The sequence below is a fragment of the Balaenoptera physalus genome (genome assembly GCF_965194825.1).
Source record: "Balaenoptera physalus genome assembly, chromosome: 15".
In the NCBI taxonomy this organism is placed as follows: Eukaryota; Metazoa; Chordata; class Mammalia; order Artiodactyla; family Balaenopteridae; genus Balaenoptera; species Balaenoptera physalus.
In genome coordinates, this window is record NC_138894.1 from 14,812,287 (window position 1) to 14,818,396 (window position 6,110).

The window sequence follows — 6,110 nt, forward strand, 5'->3', positions numbered from 1 at the left end:
TTTCCCCCCGGGCATGTGAGGCCTTCAGAACCAGGTGACCGTGGCTGCCGGGTCGCCCTCTGGCCAGTGCTGCCCAGGCCCCCGCTGGCCTGGAGGCCTGGGGAGGTGGAGATGGGTTGTTGGGCTGTGGTTATGACATGTGACCACCAGGGGGCGGGATTGCATCTTCCAAGCCTGGGCGGCCCAGTTGTCCAGCCACAGCTGTGCTCCTGGAAGAACAGGAAGTTAGGGTGCCCCCCCCCACCCCCCCCACCAGAACCAGGCCCTTCCACTTCCCCAAACCCACAGTGGCCCAGCCAGGCCTCCCACCATCTGGGGAGGTCTGATCCAAGCAAAGGGTTGGGACTTTGACATCTTCCTGCAGATGGAGAGGAAGAAGTTTCTGGAGCCTTATGGGGACAGCCTAGAACTCCCTACAGAACTGTCCCAAGGAACCTACAAAAATGGAAACCAAATGAGTCCCCAGTCCCAGTCCTGGGTATGGAACGGATCAAACCCCACGGGCCTAGACTCACCTCGTCTCCACCCTACTCTGCTTTCCCACTCAGCACTGGGTTGGTCCATATCTTCGCAGGAGAAGGGGCTGGGCACAGGTTCTTGGTGAACAGCTCAGACTCCATAAGGCTGGTTGAAGTTTGCCCTCAGTTCCTCCTTTCCCACCTAGGGAGCTCAGCTAGCCAGGAGATACCCCAGATGTAACCTCTTCCTGGTCTCTCAGCATCTCTGCTCCATCTGGCTTTCTGCTGAAGACATTCATTTGTTTGGTGTTTGCCAGGCACCAGGGAGGAGTTAAAATCATTAGGGCCCGAGGCCTGGGTCCTTTCCTCTGGGGGCTCCGAGCCAGATGGAAACAAGTGGGGTGTGTCCTGCTCGGCAGGAGCTGGGCTGGAGGGTTGAGGTGGGATAGAGTGAGAGATACACGGTGGTCAGGGTGGGCCGAAGCTGGATCGTAAAGGACCTGGTGTGCAGCCCAGGAGGGTGGGTTCCAGCAGAAGAGTGACGGGCTCATGGCTTAGGAGATAGTCTGGGAGTTTGGCTTTAAGAAGATGGAACGACTTGAGTAAGTGAGCCTAGAATAGGGTAGATTATGGCCTGGAGATGTTTTATACTATGCATGCAAATTTTCTGTAAGTCTAAAATAAAAAGAGGGGGAAGGGAATGCCCTGGAACCTTGGCACAACCTGGCCATCCACATCTGGCCACATCCCTCTCCCTTCCCCTGACCCCCCAACTTGCTTGCTGCCCGTACTTAGGGGGTTTCCTGAATGCCACACTCTGCGTAAGGGCCCCTTCCCACTGCCCCCTCTGCCAACGCCTTTGCCTCCAGCTATCCTGCATCTAACTGGCCCCCATCTCTACCTGTTCCCTGCCTTCTGAGGAAGCGATGCTCCCTGCATTCCTGGAACTGACGCCCCCCCCCCCCCCGCAACTCGTGCCCACACCCCTCCCCCTCCCCATGTCCTGCCTACCCTGACCTCGCCCGCAGGGGTCCCATTTGGGTTTTCAGCCTATGCTCTACCCCTTCATTATCTTGCCTCGCAAACAACTTGAAGGATCGCCATCATGAGGAAAAAGAAAAGCCTGCACTTGACTGTCTGATGCCTGTAGCCGAGATCCACGGATGTGTGGTCTTTGCCAGCCCTTTCCCTCTCTCCCCCAGTTCCGTTCACACCTGGCACATTGGCCTCCAGCTACTGCTCCCCACTGATGACCCTCAATCATCAAATCCAAAGTCTTCCCAGCTTCCTCACCTCTCAGCCACCCTCGGCCCCATCTGCCCCCTGACCTGTGGAACCTGCACGAGGCCCAGTGTGATCCGGCCAGTTTGTTAGTTTCTTGTGCTTCCGTTTGCTTCTCTATAAAATGCGGATAATAGCACTACTTACCTCACAGAGCCCTTGTGAGGATTAAGTGAAATTATGCACGTAAACAGCTCAGAACAATGCCTGGCACAGAAGGAAAGCCTGTTAGCTATTAGTACCGGCCTTGCTGGCCTTCCTCAGGCACCCTCCCGCCTCTGGACTCCGGTTTACATTCTGCCCTCAAACGTGGTGTCCTGCTCCGAGGCTGGGCCTCTGCGCTCAGCTCTCCCTCTGCCTGGACTTTGTAAGTGACAGATGTAACCTCACATGGGCTTTAGCAGAATAGGACATTGTTTGGCTCCAGTAACTGGACAGTCTGTGTCCAGGTTGGGCTCCACACTGAGCCAGGAACCTGTTTCTCTCTTGCTCCCAGGCCTAGGAGGGCAGGAGCAACCCTCACGGTACCGAGGTGGCCCCAACAGCTCGCAAGACTCCCTCTTCTTGGTACAAATCTGGCGCGCAGAGAATATCTGCTCGTTGGAAATTTCAAACTCAAGTCCAGGGTAGGGTCTCTTTGAGCAGCATACCTTGGGCCATGTGCCCACCTCTGAGCCAATCACTAGGGGCCTAAGGTAATCAGAGGCCTCCTTCCGAGATGGGGGTGGGGTGTGGAGGCAATGCCACCCAAAGGACGGAGACTGGGACCGGCTGCTGAGCAATTCGGAGTGCTAGGACTGGGAAGAGGCAAAATCCATTGCCGTCCACATGCCATCTCCTCCGTGAAGCCTTCCTTGAGTCCTTCTCGCCCCGGTATTCCCTATCACATCAAAGCCTAACTTTCTACGCCCCTCCCCTGCCCTCCCCTCCTGTCTTTCCTGTCTCTTTGCTCCCAGTAGAACATAAACCTCCCAAGGGCGGGAACAGGGCTGGTTGTTTTCCATCGTATCCCAGGGCCTGACTCCTGGTGTCGAAAAAGGTAAACCTCAAAACTTCATCCTCCCTGGGCTTCCGGTACTCCATGTTCTCCTGGTTCGTCTTCTGCTTTCTTGCATGTTCTCTTCTGTCTTCCCTCCGCTTGTCACCTCCCCCCTCCGCCCAGCCTGAACTCAGCCTTTTCCCAAGGGGGACTCTCAGAGATCTCACCTGGTTGACTACAGGGCTGTCGCTTTAGCTTCTGGGAAAAGCCTCCAAATCTAAGCTCTCAGTCCTGATCTTTGCTCTGAATTTCAGACCTGGAGTTCTGTCTGCAGGACGTGGTCCCTCAACAAATCCTCCTGGAAATGGTAAATTTCTGTACAGATGTTCCTGATTACACGGGAGAGTGAACTTAGGATCATCTCCCCTAAACCTGTCCCCGGCTGACTCCCCTTTTCTATGAATGATTCTGTGACAGGTCGTCCATTGCTTTGAAAGACAACATACCAGGATGATGAGGAGATTTGAGCCAGATGGGCCTTTGCTTCACCTTGGGTGTCAGGTAGAAGCTTCTGATTTTCTGGATCTCTTTGTCCCCATCTGGTGTGACACAGACAGGGTTGGGGGAGAGGTACATGCACAGAGAGGCGCTGACTCCCTCACTGAGCGAATGAGGCCTGGTAAGTGACCGTGACAACCCTTTCACCTGGCCGCCGAGAGACTCCAGGCCGATGTGCAGCTCAGGTGCAGCCGCTCAGGACCCACTCTTCCACCCATTCTATATTTTCTGTGCTCCCGAAGCTTTATTTCTTATTTGTATTTCACTAATTTATTGCATGCATTTCCTGTGAGCTGTCTCAAATCCCCTCTGGAACAAGGTGGGAATACATTAATATTTAAAATAAAATAAACAAAATGTCAGCTTGTGTGTGTGTCTTAGGCTGGAAATTCCTTAAGGGCAGGGACCATGTCTGTTTATATAGCACCTGGCACGGTGTCAAATGGAGGCTTAACAAATGAATTTTGATGAAGACGAGAAAGAAGCTGCCGGCACGAAGATACAGAAGTTTGGATCTCACCCTCAGGCCAGACCTCATCCAAACCCCCTTTTCGCAAGGGGTAACCTTCCTCAGGCCCCAGCCAAATTCCCACCCTGTTCCTGATCGTCCAGACTCCCCGTAACCAACCCCGCCCTCACCCACACTCCGCTCTCACAAATGCTCCCCTTTCTCCCCAGTCACCCCTCACTCGGGTCTTCACCCCAAAACGCCCAGCCCACCCTTCTACCCTTTCACCCCGTGCCCCAGCCCCGCAGGCCCAGGCTGGGCAGCAGCGTGTGGTGCTAGGAGATGCCACCGGCTGAGTGTTTGAGGTGCCAAGGCACGCGTAGGGCCCTCCAGCCAGGCGGGGACCTGGCAGAGGGAGGGGAGGGGATAAGGTGCTTCAAACCTCCAGATGCAGCAGTTAAAAAGAGGACAGAGGCAATGATCCTTCAAATTGCCACATCTGTATAATCTGCCTTTTATTTTCTGCTTCATGAAGTTTTATTTCCCATTATTTATTCACCTCCCCTTCCTCCCCTCCCCCACCTCTGCTCCTCCTTAGCAGGCGACATGCTCAGATGGGCCCCGAGCCTTGGCCTGGGTCTCCGCCCACCCCCGCCCGCCCGGCTGCTGGGAGAAGGCACCTGCTCCCCCTCCGGTGACTCCCTCTCCTCTCCCCATCGTTGTGTTCCAGCCCCTAAATGCCCCTCCCTCCCTCCTCCAAGGAGAGCTTGGCGGAAATGTGCATGGGGGAAGGGGTCACAGAGGTGAGGCCTGTCCCCAGGGCCCCGGTCCCTGTAACCACCCCATAAGCCGGAGCTTATGGCCGGGAAGAACCCAGGAGATGGAGGTGTCGAACTCCCAGCCAGGTGGTGTCTCCACCCCACATGCCATCCACCCGCCTCCTCTCCCGGGCCTCTTCCCGACCCTCTCTACACAGGACCCTCTTCATCCTCTCTTCCCTCCAGTTCTTGGACCTGTGGTCAGGGAGCTGGGCTGGCCCCAGCCTGGTGCAGGGGGTTATTGAGATGGGGAGGAGGGGGACCAGCCAGGACTGCAGGGAAGTGAGCTTTTAGAGGCCCTGAGCATCCCCCCACGCCCCCCCGACCCCGCTCCCACTGTAGGAACAAAGATGCAGCTCAGAGAAAGACCCGGGCCATCAGGTTCTAGTTAGTCATGGGGGGCGGGGGGAGGCAGGCCCACAGTGGCTGCAGTGGGGTGAGAGGGTGGGAAAGGGCGCTTACGTTGTGAGTCTCCTCGACGTTGAGTCTTCTTGCCTAGCGCCCTCCTTAGCCCTCCGTGGGACACAGGAGCTCAGGACAATAGCCCTTTTTCAGGCCCGAGGTTGAGGGTTTGCAGTCTGTGTTCTTAGAGGCTGCTTCTTGAAGAAGCTATGGATGCTCAAGGAAGGCCTGGGAGGGGCATGCGGGATTTTGCAAATCTTACCTGAAACTGGACAGCACTTTATATCACCTCTACTTTTGGCTTTTCTCCCTTTCCCATCTTGCCCTGTACTGACTTTTATAAAAGTCTCATTTTTTTTAATAAAAGCTCTGATGTTTCTTGTTTTTATTTTGGGTGACGGTGGTGGTGGTATAAATCCTGTCCAGTTCATCTTGTTTTCTTCTAGGTGCCTATCACAGGGTCTGGCACAGAAACCACCTGGTTTATGACCTATTTCTGAATGAACGAATGAATCAATGAATGTGAGAACTATGCCTTCTCAGGTCCCAGACTATATTAACTGTGGCGATTTCACTTCGCTCAGGTTTCTGATTTCTGTCCCAGCCTGGAATCCTCTGGAAGCCTGGCTTTAGCCCAGCCAGCTGAGGCAGGACCCCAGGGCCCTGGGTGGGTGGGTCACCAGAAGCCAATGCCCCCACCCCCGACCCCGAACAGAGACCGGATTCCACATATGGAAATATGGTGTTTGCCTGATGGAAAATTACCAGGGGAATTTGGGAGAAAGAGGGCTTCATACCTGAACCAGTCAGATAAGCCCCGTAATGCCTTTCACTGCCCCGGTGACTACTGAATCACGGTGTTACGGCTGGACATCACTCTGGCCCGAGCCACGCATTTTACGGCCAGGGAAGCTGAGGATTTCCCTGGGGTTGCCAACCGGGAGGCGACCAGGGCAGGGACACAGCCCCACACCCAGGCCTGAGCTCGGGAGCAACGCCGTCCCCCAGGGGGGTAGACAGAGGTGTTAGGATGACCATAACTAACAGCTCCAGGGACACCACAGCCTCAGCCCCTAGACTGGCCGGCGAGCAGCCCCTTCCCTCATCGTCATCATCAGCAAAGAGGGTGGCTCTGGGGAGGGCGTGACTGTACTTTCAACAAGTAA